Source organism: Microcebus murinus, chromosome 1 (genome assembly GCF_040939455.1).
Source record: "Microcebus murinus isolate Inina chromosome 1, M.murinus_Inina_mat1.0, whole genome shotgun sequence".
Taxonomy (NCBI): domain Eukaryota; kingdom Metazoa; phylum Chordata; class Mammalia; order Primates; family Cheirogaleidae; genus Microcebus; species Microcebus murinus.
In genome coordinates this window covers 23,971,515-23,987,430 of record NC_134104.1, presented here as the reverse complement: position 1 = coordinate 23,987,430, position 15,916 = coordinate 23,971,515, and positions in this window count along the sequence as shown.

Here is a 15,916-nt window from a genome sequence, read left to right as displayed (position 1 = left end):
ACACCAAAAGGTCAGGAAATAAAGATAAACCAGTTTATGAGACTGAAGAAATAACAAAGTAGTAGGAGGAAAACCAGGCAAAAATAAATAACTGGAAGCCAAATGAAGTCATTCTTCCAAGAAGCAGGGGATATTTAAATGCTTCCAATGCTACTAGTAGGTCAAGTTAAGTATTAAATATTAATCATATTTAACAGTGGGAAATTAATTGATAAATTGACAAAATAAATGCCAACAGGTGGGATGAAAGATTGATGAAGTGGGCTGAAGAGAAAAGGAAATTTTAGTATAAACCAGTATTCCAAGAAATTTTATTATAAAAGGAGTAAAAATAAAATAAGACAGTAAGTGAAGGCAGAATTGGAATTGAAAGCCTTCTTGTTTAAGGATGTAAGTACAATGACATATTGTATACTAATAGTAAGATTCGATAGAGCGGGAAAATTTGAAAATGTATTAGAAGGAGGAGTAAAATGTTAGGGCTAAATTTTTGCACAGGTAACAGGAAAGGATGTGGTGCATAAATGGAAGTAAAGACATTAGCTAGGAGTCTCATAGTTTATCCATATGAATCAGCAAGCAAAAAGTTGGGCACAGCTGGAGGCAGCTGGGTAGATGTGGTAGGAGATCCTGCAGAAGTTCTCTTGTAATAAATTTATTTTTTTTAGTGAAATCATTAGGTGAGAGCAAAGATGACTGAAGAAATTCTCAATATTTTTGGAAAAAGAGGAAGTATGAAATAGCTTTCTAGAAGAGTGGGATGAAAAATGAACTGAGAAACATAGCTTGATTTGAGTAACTGCTCTGAGGATAGCAGTTACACATTTAAACTGAGAGCAATCAGCATGAAATGTTTTCTCCAATAACATTCAGCTTCACATGTGCACACACAAAAAGTCAGAAAGTTGAATATGAAGATACGATACTCATCAATTGTGTAGGATAATGCCAAAACTTTTGTATGTGTGTGCACATGCATTTGTGCGTATGGGTTGGTTTACATGCTCTGTAATACTTTGTGTTGTCAAATTTTTCATGTATTTTGTAATAAAATATTCTGGAATAAAAGTGATAATGGTTTAATTTTGAATGTTTTTACTTCACCTATAAAACATATAAAGGAATATATTAGTCTGCTAGGACTGCCATAACAAAGTACCACAACCCGGATGGTTTAAACAACAAAATTCATTGTCATTGTTCTGGAGAGTAGATGTCTATGATCAAGGTCTCAGGAGTGTTGATTCCTTCTGTGGGCTTGAGGGAACGATATGTTCCAGGTCCTAATCCTTGGCTTTCAGAAAGCCATCTTCACTCGGTGCTTTTTTACATGGGGTTCAGTGTGTATGTGTGTGTGCGTGTGTGTGTGTGTGTGTGTGCCTCCAAGTTTCCACCTTTGTATGAAGACACCAGTCATATCCAATGAGGGCCCACCTTATGACCTCACTTTAACTTGATGCTCAATATAAAGCTATATCTAGATAAGGGCACATTCTAAGGTACTCAGGATTAGGACTTCAACATATGAATTTAGGTGGAGCACACAATTCAACCCATAACAGGGAAGACATGCTGCATTGTTATGATACAGAAACACAAGGATGGAAGAGAACTTAGAAGTCACTTAATAAAATGCACTCCTGAAAAAAGATGGCATCATACAGAGTAGGAACTGGTATCATTGAAGCTGAGATAGAACAATGCATCAGTGAAAAAAAAAGAAGAAAAATAAACAGAAGTGTAGAGTCTGGGAGAGGGAGGAGAAAGGGCAGGGGGAAGCAGAGCTCTAAAATACTAGAATAGTAAATATAAAAACTCATGCACGTTACAACACATTCCATCAATAATCACATTAAAAACATGGACGCAAGAATTAATTTAACGTAATATATGCCATACCTGTTCACTGAAACTGTCAAAACCTTGCTGGTCTAAATAAATTAAGGCATACAGCACAATCATAGATTGGAAGACTTCATGTTGTTATGATATTAACTCTTACCAAATTGCTATATAGTTGCAATGTAAATACAATCACAATTTTAGCAGTGTTTTAATAGATTTTTCTAAGTTAGTTCTAAATTTTCTATAGAAATTAAAAGAAATTATTATATACAAAATAATTATTAGGAAGAAAAACAAAATCAGACTAGTGACACCTTTTTATTTCAAGGTTCATTATATATATATTTTTTAGGTACCAGTCACAGTGGCAGTACGGCTAAAAAATCTAGAAATAGTCCCAGACTTATATGTTTAACTTATTTTTCTGACCATGGTTCCATAGCAATTCAACAAGAAAAGCAATAGTCTTAGAAAATTTTGTCCCAGAGCAAATGCAAATATATTTGGAGATGAAAAGAACCCTTACCTTATATAGCATGTATGCACATGCTCATACAGAGGTATGCAAGAGTAGATGGAAGAAAGGAAGATGAAAATATCACCTACAGCCCAGTGGCAATATTTCCTGCCACTGACACTTTTGCATAATGTCTTTTTACCCTAGAAAATATAACTAACCACAATTTGAAAACTAGAGACTGACAATGAGTCTCCCATACGTTGGAGCTGTAGTATGTTATTAGTGCACCACTCATATCTTATGTGATTTCTTACCATGTCTTTGTAGAAAGCCTCCAATGTGTATTTCTATTCCCAGTACTAAGACCCTGCATTGCTAGTAGGTAGCTATGCACAGGAAGCCTGAATAAGATTTGTCTACACAAGTAGAGAATAATTGTCTTGGAACTTTTGTTCTCTTGTAGACAGCTCTTAAAAAATGAGATATGTGGAGTATAAATACTCTAAGTTCTTTGTCTCTAATTGGAAAATTCTAAAGTTTTGACCATACTTTCTATAGATTGCCTCTGAAAACTTAGCAAAAGTTACTCACTGTGGGACTTTTCAAATATATCACTTATTTCTGGATTCTTCATTTCCTGCCTCATTTCCTTATGTATCTATCAACTTTTCCAAGGATGATATATAATAAATCACAGTGGCCTCAGGACATAACTTATCCTGGTTTCTGCAAGACAGTCAAATTGTATGGTTATAATATAGGTATGATTGTTAGACCATTATATTGTCCCATTTCTTTCCTAAATCTATTCCTGTTTGTGTGATAACTTATATGCTCACCATTTTATATTGAAAAGTAGTCACAGACACAACTGTATTTCATTTAGAAGAGAGAGTGTAGAAAAATCTATGATAGTTTAGGGAAAACTGTGAGGCAAGGCAGGTGTCATTGAAGTTTAAAAGCAAAAACACATTGTGAACATGCAGGAAACTTTGTGGATATTGTTTGCAAGAGCCTTCTTGAGAACATTGTGAGAGAATGAACTCCAGGTGGAAAGAGTAATTGCCGATCTAGCAAATAAATAAAAGAAAGGGTAAAGTTGACAGAATGGACTGTAAATTGTATATGCTCTGACAATGTCGAAATCATTCATCTAACACAGAATGGGAGCAGATGGCTTTGGTAAGAAGATAAAAAGTAAAATTAGTTTTCTGATTACCTCATTGTAATTGCTAGGTGTCAAAGCATATTATTTAAAGCTAACAAATCAAATATTGAAAGATCAAGTCTAGGAAGAAAACAAAAATAATCACATGAAAGTTATTGATATTTACTAAATGTGGGAGATGGCATATTGGAAAGGGTGAAGGAAAATACAACTTTATTTTCATGGTGTTTAAAATAAGAAACCAAACAAAAGAAGGATGTTTCACAAACAAAATTATTAATGCAACTTCTAAAGCAAAATTACAAATTTCTCTAAATACTAAAAATACAGTAAAAGAAGAAATAAAAATAGACATCCATACTGAATACTTTATACACTGTGATGATTAATTTTATGTGTCAACTTGCCTAGGATTTGGTATCCAGATGTTCTACCAAACATCAACCTAGATGTTGCTGTCTTATAAGATTAGCACTGATAATCAGTAGACTTTATGTTAAACAGATTATCCTCCATAATGTGTGTGAGCCACATCCAATCTGTTGAGGACCTTAAGAACAAAGATTAAGGAATAAATGGGTCCTGAAATTTAAATAGGCTGTCTAAAAAGATTCTGATAAAGAAAGACCATTGAACTTTTAAATTTTACTAAGTTTTCTTGCCAGTAGAATCATCCTTTTCACCTCGATTTGAAGAGATTAAAGCTGCATTGCCCAAGCAAATTGCAATTCCCCTCCCCTGAGGCAGTTTTTTTAGTTTTTTATTTTTTTTGCAAGATATTGCTAATTCACTTCAGATAACTCCTGTGTGCGCGTGCGTGCACGCACGCGCACACACACACACACACACACACACAACCACCAGCAGCTCTCTTTTGTTCTAGACTTGTAACTAGATTTAAGTTGCAGTAGAAGACTAAGGTCAAGGTATAATCCATAAGGAGGTATTCCATACTCCAAAAGAACTACATGGTTTTTCCAATTTATACACACAGAAATCATGGGAATACATGTGGAATGAATATTAAGGGTGTGGAATAATGGTAGACATGGTAGAAGGAACATAAATTTGAATCCAGCTGTATTTGTTGAATAAGACCTGCTAAGCAGAGATACTTAATTTACTATTGCACCATAAGGGGTTAGAAAAGGATCTAACAGTTTGGTTGGTTGGATGACTGAAACATGGGCCAAAAGGTGACCTACTCTAATAAGTGAAGTTGAAAATCTAGAACTACCTTCATATGCTGTAGATAAAGGGATCCAAAGACCAGGAGAGGTTAAAATATCAGAGTAGATTTAACATGTAAAATCTACTCACTTACTCCAGAGAGTGCAGATGACACAAGTTTCTCTATAACTATGAGAATAAATCTGTTAAAGGCAGAATTCCTACATTGGGTTCCTGACCTGTAGAGTGTGGGGTATTACAGTAGGAAAAGTCAAGTGGAAGTTCATAGAAATATCTATACTCAAGGAAATAGTAAAACAAAAGCAATACCTTATTTCTAAAGGAATTATGAAAATTACAGCCACCATGAAGGACCTGAGGAATGCAAGAAATGTAATACCTACCACATCCTCCTTCAACTTGTCTATTTTGACTGTGCAGAAACAGTTGGATCTTGGAGAATAATAATGGATTATCATAAGCTTACCCAGTGGGTGACTTCAATTGCAGCTGTTGTACCAGATGTGGTTTCATTGCTTCAGTGAATTAACGCATGCTCTGGTACCTGATATGTAGCTACGAACCTGACAAATGCTTTTTCTCTATATACGTGTTAGTAGAGGCCACTAGAAGGATGATACTAACTCTCCAGCTCTATGTCATAATTTAGTCCACAGTGAACTTGATCATTCTTCCTGTGCAAGACTTCACGCTAGCCTGTTACATTGAAAACATTATGCTGATTGGAGCTCATGAGCAAGACATAATGATTACTCTAGGTATACTGGTAAAACACTTGTGTATCAGAGGTAGGAATTACACCTAACAACAATCCAGGGATCTTTTACTCTAATGAAATTTCAAGGGGTTCAGTGGTATGGGGCATGTTGAAATATCCTTTCTATGGTTCAGGATAAGTCATTGCATCCGGTCCCTCCTACAACCAAGAAAGTGGCACAACATCTGGTGGACCTCTTTAGATTTCGGAGGCAACATATTCCTTGTTTGGATGTGCACTTCTGGCCCTTGTACAAAGTGACTCAAAAAGCTGCTAGATTTAAGTGGGACCCAGAACAAGCCAAAGCTCTGTGACAGATCCATGCTGCCTGGAGAAAAGACAAACCCAAGTTTATTTTTCATCCCTATGTTTGCCACCCTTCTGCTAGATCATGGACTGGTGACTCCTCTTTTCTGCCATGGTAGTTCTTTTATGCCTCCAAATTGTTCTTTACAGTAAAGAGGACATCAACAAACAACTTTAAATAGCTATTTCCATTCTGTTTTTAATAATACATATTTTTTTTGCTTAATTCTTCACCTAATGTAAAATATTAAGGGTTCTATATATTTTAATCTTTATGTTATCCACTGATTTTCAATAGTAAAATCATACTCTATATGTTGACCTATGTTTTAGGAAAAAATGTGTGATAAAGTATCCATAAACTTTTAATAAGAATATATTCTGATTTTTACTGTAGTAAATAAGAAAGTAAAGTCAATTTAACTTTTAAAAATAGGTATTACATTAGCTATGCATTTGAAGTGTTGTCATGTAGTTCTAAATTTTTCTATTTTGGTAGAATTTTTATTTATTCATGAATAACATTTATTTTATTGCAGATAAATATCTCTTATTTTTTCTACTGGCTAAATTATTTGAGTATAGCTATAATTTTCACACAGTCAATTCCATGTTGAAATAATACATGAGCTTTTCATCCCAAACTTTTTGTTTTTTTTAAAACTGAGATAAAATATCCACATTCACTAGTCTCTAAATATGTCATTAATTTAGCTATTCAAATAATGTATAATTTAGAAATAAGAAAGTCACAATGATTTTTTTTCTTCTTCTTTTTTTTTAAGAGACAAGAGTCTTGCTTTGTTGCCAAGGCTACCGTCCAAGGGAGCTATCATATCTCACTGCAGCCTCGAACTCCTGGGCCCAAGCAATCCTCCAGACTCGGCTCCTGGAGTAACTGGGACTACAGGTGCATGCCACCATGCCCAGCTAATTTTCTTTAATTTTTTGTAGAGACATTAAGACAGGGACTTGCTATGTTGCCTAGGCCTCAAGTAATCTTGAACTCCTGGCCTCAAGTAATCCTCCCACCTCAGCCTCCCAAAGTGCTGGGATTATAGGTATGAGCCACTGTGCCCAGCCTCAGTGGTTTTTATCAGGCAAAATTACTTTGGGAAGAAGACTATTGAAAGCACTAAAATGGAAAAAAAAAAAAACTTTTTAAAATGCCTAATGTAGTCTTGATCATAGAATGTGTTTTAAATAAATATTCCTTTATTCACTCTCCCCCCTACCCTAACCCAATGCATCAAGCATTTAGTTGACACTTAGCAATATATCTGACCTATAGCACAATTAATAAATTCGTATATGCTGCAGAAAAAGAAAATAGAAATTGAGGCCAGTAAGCAAATTTTAACTATCAGTCTAGTTTTTAGAATCTCCTAGAAGAGGCTTCCAGGTCCTTGTAAGACGAGTGTCAGTAGTCTGGGCCAGCAATCGACTACCGTAATGATGTTTTAATATCTCTAGAATTTGTATGCTTTATTCTTATTGATAATATTCGTACTAAGGTTACCTTTTTTTTTCAATAAGTATAAAGAAATTGTGTGCTTACTTTAAGGCTCACAGGAAGGGAAATATGAGGGTGGAATATGGGCTACTCCATAATAAATTTTTGTTTAGAAGCTTCAAAAGAGACCAGATGGAAATAAGTGTTATGAAAACTGAAGCAGACTGAAACCTTGGAATTTAGAAAGGAAAAAGAAAAGAGCTCATAGAGAAACAGGCAGGAACTGAGAAGCAGGCTCAATAAGCAGGCAATATAGATTTTGAAACACTAAGGAATGGAATGTCTTCAGGAAATTAGAAAGTTTTCCACTGATGCACTAAGTTATTGGATGCAACATTTATAACATTTTTTGGCATAGATTATGTAGGTATATGACAATGGTTTTCTTCAGCGCCTGAGTTTCTCAAAAGAATTTTATCAGTTCCCCCAACCCATAGCAAGTGTTTGCCTTTGACTGACTTTATTCCTTTGTCTTATAAAGAAGCTGAACACGGCCACTGAATGGAAATTCCACAAAACATTTTGCTTCTCCACACATATAGCTCAATTTCAACTAGTAAAGAAAATGGAAGACTTTTTTATTCTCCACTTTTTTCAGTTGATCAGGATTAATAACTAGAAAATGAGCATTCTGCTCCCCTTCACACATGATATGCATTTAATAGGATAATTAGATCAACATCATTCTTACTTGCTACAGCCGTTGTGACTGCATTTGGAAAGAGTAAATGTGTAAGTATGAAATCATATTGCAGTATATAAATATAGTTATTTATTTATATGCTAGTTACAGAACTATGAAACATTTCCACTGTCAACAAAATGCTAATAATCATGACAGTTTTTCCTGACACAATGTTCACCTAGATACATATATTTATTGTCATTTTAAATATTTTCTTCATAATTATTGTTGATTGTAGTCTTTCTATAAAATCTATGCTTTATACTGATTGGAGTTATTTTTAGTTAAAATTTATCTTAAAAATGTATTCTTAATGTCATTCATTCTAAACTATTTATGTGTTTATTAAGTTATATGTATATAATAAAGCTTTTAGTATACATCCACCTCACTTTTAAATAAATAAAACATAAGCAGCACAGTTAAAGCTCCCTGATTATTACATCTTATCAATTGAAGAATTTCATAATTTCTTATTTCCTGGATTCCTTTAGTATATATGTCACTAAGCAATAACATAGTTTTTTTAATAATATGTGACAATGTTATACTAAGTGAATATTTTGATAACAGTCTTTATTTCCCTCAAAACTATAATTATGATATTCATACTTGGAGACCAGTTCATTTTAATACTGGTTTGATACTGTATCATGTAAAAATGCCAGATTTATGTGAACACTTTCAGTGCAAGAAAATTTATATTTCCAGTGGTTAGCTATCACAAACAATATTAGTTAAGACAGTATTTTTATATATTAATATATGTGTCCCAGTGGAGTAAATAAACATTTCTCTGAGGTTAATCTGGAATTGTTGAGATTTAGGGCGCAAACATCTTTTACTTTATCGGATTTTGTGAGATTTTATTCTTCAGAGTGCTTAGACCAATTGTCATTATATCAGAAATAATACAAAGAATGTTATTATGCAAAAACCTTGACATCTCATTGCTCTTATTAATCATTTTAATGCATTTTATTTTAAAATAATATTTATTGATGGTATTATATTTTGAGTCAAATGCATAAATTGTGAGTGCTTAGTATTGATATATTTATGTGTATGTATGTATGTGTGTGTTTAACACCCAGATGGAGATAGTGAACTTTTCCAATATCACAAAAAATTTGCTCATTTTCTCCACCTCTTAGCTCTTAATTACTACACTGTTGGTGGAAATGTAAATTGGTACAGCCATTATGGAAAATCCTCCTCTTTACAGAGGATCCTAAAGAAATTAAAAGTATAACTACCCTATTATCCCACTCTGGGTAAATATCCAAAGGAAATGGAATCATTATCTTGAAGAGATATTTGCAACCCCATCTTCACTTTAGCATTATTTACAATAGCCAAGATACAGAAACAATGTAAGTATTGACAAATTAATGAATAAAATGTCATACACACACACATACACACACACAATGGAATATTATCTAACTTTATAAAAGAAAAGCCTGCCATTTGCAACAATATGCATGAACCTGGAGGACATTATGCTAAGTGAAATAAACCAGACACAGAAAGACAAATGCTGCATGATCTCACCTATGTGTAGAATCTAAAAAAGTTAAACTCATAGAAACAAAAAGTAGAATGGTAGTTGCCAGAAGCTGGGAGGTGGAGAAGAAGGGAAAATGTGGATCAAAGGACACAACGTCCCATACAAAAAGGTTATTGCTCAAATCCAAGTGCAAAGAGTGTCCCTGTTGATAACCACTAATCCATTGTGTTAGAGGCTATGCAAAAATTCAAATGAAGGAATGTAACACTGATAAGATGTACTCCATTGTCAAATGAGTGTATGATGCTTGCATTTCTGTTAGTATATAGTTACATTTGAGCAACTAATCCATGGAATTAAAATAATATTTTTTAAATTAATATATAGTTTGTGATATATTTTATCCCAAATTTAAAATTCAGTTTCAATTTAACAATATAGTTTATTAATTTTTTCACCTTGTGCTGTATGAAAGGCAAAAGCAAAAGAGAAATGTGTTCAGGACCCTGAAAACAATAGAAGAAAACTAATGTTTATCTTCTTCTAGACATTTATATATAGTCAATAAATCATTTAATCTACTTTAAATTATTTTGGACAATAATGCCTAACTAATGTGGGAATAAGGTTAAGCCTTCTATTGACAAGTAGTAAGCCTTCTCATTAAACTTAATCCATCGTACTGTAAATGTCACTCCCTCAAGCTCTTCTTCTAATCAATACCTTCTACTATCTTTCCCTGTCAGATAGATACAGTCAACATAGGGGATGGTATTGACTTTACTCTTATTAGGAGATAATAACATCCACATCGAACATTTGCAGTCTCTTTTAACACAAACAGATGACTACATTATACAATTATCTTTTTAACCAGAAATGTTTAAGTTTTAAAAAATGTGAGGTGTTCTTTTTTGGTCTTTTCAATATACTAACTCTTTCCCATGATAAAACTAAGGTACTTTCTCTCCCTCCTCCCTTTCTCATTCTCTCTCTCTCTCTCTCTCTTTCTCTCTCCTCCGCCACCCTGTGTGTGTGTGTGTGTGTGTGTTTAGGCAGACCCCAAATTACTATGATTTGACCCATAATTTTACAACTTTATGATGGTATAAAAGCAATAGTGCATTCCGTAGAAACCATACTTAACATACTCATACAACAATTCTGTTTTTCATTTTCAATACAGTATTCAGCAAATTGCATGAGACATTCTACACCTTATTATAAAATAGGCTTTGTGTTAGATAATTTGGCCCAACTGTCAGCTAAAGTAAATGTTCCATTACATAGGCTAAGTTATAAATTTCAGTAGGCTTGATGTATTAAATGTATTTTTGATTTATGATTATTTTCAATTTATGGTGGATTTTATCAGAACATAACTCCACCATAAATTGAGGACAGGCTGCATAGACATGCATTCACACACACACATTACATAAATATATATATATATATATATATGATTATTTCATCAATCTTTTAATATTGTCAAAATACTGTTAGCACAGCAAATTATATATTAGAAATATAAGTGTTGTGAGTTTGGTATTTACCACATAGAGTGGATTGAACTCCAACATATTTTAAAAAATATGTATTTCTGTATTGTCAGACGTTCTGCCAGCCTGGCTTAAAAAAAAAGCTCAGATTATTTGTAATATGAAAGTACCTATGGCCTCAATTCTGTCCATAGCAAAAAATAGGCTGAGGCATTTGCTTGCTCACCAAGGAGCATGTATTCTAATGCTTTCTATAGAAATGGCCAATGAGGATGAGAGGCATGAAAATATACACCAGGGAATGAAACTGAGAGCTAGAATGATGTACTAGGGGCCACTTCCAGGGAAGAGGACCTAGGCCTAATAAAAAATTATGGTAGTCCTAGAATAGGATATGGTTTCTCAACTTTAGCACTATTGATATTTTGGAATAGATAACCTTTTCTCAGGGAAACTGTTTGTGTGTGTTGCAGGATATTTAGCAGCATTCCTGTTCTCTAAATGCTATGTGCTTATGTGACACATCCCTTAATTTTGGCAACCCAAAAATATCTCGATCCGGTTTCAAAAGCCCCCTGGGGAGCAAAATCACCTCCAGGTGAGAACCTCTGAAATAAGAAAATCTTTCCTTTCTCAAAAACATTTCAGAAGTACTATGGACCAGAGGTTGTCATATGCATCCCATTTTTTATCTTTCCAAATACGAGTCATTGCAGTTCTTTTGTCCTTGTTGCCCCATTGTATATTGGGAATTGAAGAAGCAGCAAAATTGTCTTCAATTCATATGTTTCTGGATCAAGAGCTCAATACGATGATTGATCTAGTCCTGGCATAAGGGTGATATATTTTGTATGTGGGAGGGAACTGTGGCCAAGAGGGAAGGCTCTGCTTAAATTTCATTACTGGCCCCAGTGTTTTGTGCTGCTTATATCCTTTGCTATGTAACTGCAGTTTGTCTCAGCATATTGTGATGTATAGTTCCCACATTCAAACTTTGAATTTAGGTACTCCCCAAAGCCCCTTTTAAAAGGCATGAAACCCACTTATGAAAACAGAGCCCTCGTGGCCAAATAACCTCTTAAAGGCCCCAATCTCTTAACACTGTTACAATGGTAATTAAATTTCAGTATGGGTTTTGCAAGTGACAAACATTCAAACTATAGCATCAACTTTGGCCTGTTTGAGCCAATAAAAAAAGGCAGAAAGGACAATGTACTAGTTTCAATTCATGTATTTAAGAAGGCTTTTAACTTTCTTTTTTTGCTGTCTTTGGCCCTTGATGCGAGAAGCACATGGGCAGACTAGCCTAGTAATTCCAGAAGGAGAACAGACATTTGGAGAAGTGCCCTGCCAGTTGAGTCACCACAGCAAAACCCATTTTAGATTAGTCAGCTTGCGGATGTATTCCTAAGACCAGTGATGATCAGCAAAACTGCCCCAAGAAAAGAAGTCAGCCACCAGGTCCCACTCACCCCCCTCAAACAATCTTTACTGTTTGGTTCCAATTTAAATGAAGGTCAAGAGAAGGCAAAACTACTTTATGGTGCCACAAATCTGAACAATGGTTACCTATGGATGGTGGAGACTGACCGAAAGCAGGCTCAAGGGAATTGTTTGGAGCAACTGAAATTTTCTATATCTTGATTGGAGTTTTGGTTACATGGTATTTTTTTAAACTCAGACTCATTGGATTTTAATCTTAAGGCCTATTTTTTTATTATCTCAATGATTTTTCTTTAATAATATAATGATAAAAGTAACATATATAAATTTTTAAATTCATAGAAAGAACCTGGGAAAATTGATTCATATAATATTTAGAAGGAAATGAGTTAAAAATAACAATGAAATATCATAGTAAGTTAAAATAAAACAAAATAAGGTGATAGAAATAATTCCAAATCTATTTGTAATTTTAATTGATGTAAACAAATGTCAAGTTAAAAATGAGAGACTCGGCCGGGCGCGGTGGCTCACGCCTGTAATTCTAGCACTCTGGGAGGCCGAGGCGGGCAGATTGCTTGAAGTCAGGAGTTCAAGACCAGCCTGAGCAAGAGCAAGACCCCATCTCTACTTTAAATAGAAAGAAATTAATTGGCCAACTAATATATATATAGAAAAAATTAGCCGGGCATGGTGGCGCATGCCTGTAGTCCCAGCTACTCGGGAGGCTGAGGCAGGAGGATTGCTTGAGCCCAGGAGTTCGAGGTTGCTGTGAGCTAAGTTGATGCCACGGCACTCACTCTAGCCTGGGCAAAAAAGCGAGACTCTGTCTCAAAAAAAAAAAAAAAAAAAAATGAAAGACTCTTATTTTATAAAAGTATAGGCCACTTTTTCTACTCCTCCTCCTCCTCCTCCTCCTCCTCCTCCTCCTCCTCCTCCTCCTCCTCCTTCTTCTTCTTTTTCCCCTGAACAACTCAGTTCTATAATATTTAGGTGGTGCAAAGCATGACAAGTGTCTCTAGGGAAGGCATCTTGATGGGATGTCAGAACCAGAGGACAACGGATAGGGCATCAGATGATGGCTGCATTTGCTATGGGATAGAAGAACCAAAACAGGATGCAAAGGGCCCCAGAAGTTTGGAAAAACCCTTCATGTGCCACCGAAGCCCTGCCGAGTGTCGAAGATGTTAACCTTGGATATATGGCCTACTATTCAGTTTAGGAGCCTAAGCAAGGTGCAGTAGGAATACATTGAGGGAACTGAAGAGGTTACCAGAGCCCAAACAGAATACGTGGCTAGTGGTCTTCAAGTGGGTTTTCAGAATCCAAGCAGAATGAGGGCTGCAGCCTGTGCAGATATTAGAGTCTCACCAGGGAGAAACCTAACAGACATCACCTTAATCAAGTGATCACATGGCATGTCATCAACAATAGGAAGAGTTGAGGGACAGTGTGTGATTTAACAGAGAACAAAGAGAAAAAAATATGATTTCATTATTTTTGGTGAAGATACATAACTTGGCTCTAATTATGAGGAAACATTAGACAACCCCAAATTAAAGTATATTTTACAAAATTTCTGGCTGCAAACTTAAAAGTATTAGAGTCATGAAGTCTAAGTAAAACTAAAAAACTGTTTCAGACTATTCAAGGTTTGATTCATCGCTGAATTCTTTTACTATAAATGATATTATTAGGACACTTGTCAAGACTTGAATATAGTCTGAGGATCAGATGGTGGAAATGTATCAATATTCATTTCTTGATTTTGATAGTTGTGTTGTGGTTATATAGGATAATTGAGAAATAAGCAATTTAGTGTTTAGGGGTAATGTGACATCAGATCAATAACTTATTCATATGGTTTAGAAAACCAATTATTTCTGTACTATATTTACCACATTTTGTTTTAACTTGTGATGTGTATATATGTTTATATATGTACATACATACAGATAGACATTGTGTATGTATACCTATATAAAATACGACAAAAGGAAATTTTTACTGTAAATATTAAATCTAATGATAAAATATTCATATATAGTCATCTCCTAGTATTCATGGGGAATTGGTTTCAGGACCCCTATGGTTACCAAAATCCACAGATGCTCAAGGTCCTTATATAAAATGGTGTAGTATTTGCATATTAACTATACACATCCTTCTATATGCTAAATTATCTTTAGATTACATATAATACCTAATACAATGCAAATATTATGTAAATGCTTGTTACACTATATTGTTTACAGAATAATGACAAGAAAAAATTCTGTAAATGGTCACTGTAGATAAAATATCCTTTTTATTTTATCAAATATTTTTAGCCATGATTGGTTGAATCCATAAATGAATAACCCAGATACAGAGGGGCGATTGTATAAAAAGTCAGGTACCAGGTAATTCTCGCTATCATCTCTTTGACTCAAACTTGTATGGAAAAACTATCTAATTTCCTATTTCAAAGATGGAAAAATAACCCCACAGTGTCCTTATTTCAATACAAGAGGCTTGTTTTCATAAAAAGGATCCAGGAGAATTGGCCAACTATTAGAGCTATTTAGAAAATTCAGCAAGATTTCTGGGTATATTGGCAATTTCTATAAATAACAAGCAAAGCATTAGAAAAGGAAATTTATTCAAATTTGAATAAATTCAAATTTATTTTAATATACTATTTAAATATATTAAATATTTAAAAATATATTAAATATATTTAAATATAAAAACTTACAATTTCATTAATATACTAAATATTATACTATTTACTTTGAAGCTTAATTTCTTTTGGAAATAGAGTCTTGTTCTGTCGCTCCAACTAGAGTGCAGTGATATCATCATAACTCACTGCAACCTCAAACTCCTGGACTCAAGCCATCCTCCTGCCTCAGCCTCCTGATTAGCTGGGACTACAGGTATGAGCCATGACACCTGGCAAACTTTTCTATTTTTCCTAGGTGTCTTGCTCTTGCTCATGTTAGTCTCAAACTCCTGACCTCAAGTGATCCTCCCATCTCAGCTTCCCAGAATGCTAGGATTACAGGCATTAGATACCATGTCTAGGCTGTGAAACTTAATTTTAAGTGTCAACTTTGGAGTTCTTTTGGATGAGATTAACATTTAAATCAGTGAACTCTGAGTAAGCAGATTGTCCACAGTAGTGCAAGTGAGTCTCATCCTATCAGTTAAAGGAAATAGAACAAAAAGCAGTCTCCCTTAGCAAGAGGAAAATCATCCAGCAGACTGTCTTCAGACTTCATTTGCATCTTCAGCTCTGGGTCTCCATGCTACCAGATCATGCTATAGATTTTAAACTTCCTAGCTTCCATAATTGCATGAGCCAATATCTATAATGAATCTCTTCCCCTTATTCTCTCTCTATTTCTGTCTCTATCTTTCTCCCTCTCTCTCTGTCTCATTGCCTACTGGCTCTGATTCAATGGAGAACCTGACTAATACATTCACAGTAGAACAAAATTATAAGGTATCTAGGAATATGTCATATTATATAACATCTTTGTGAAAAAATAATT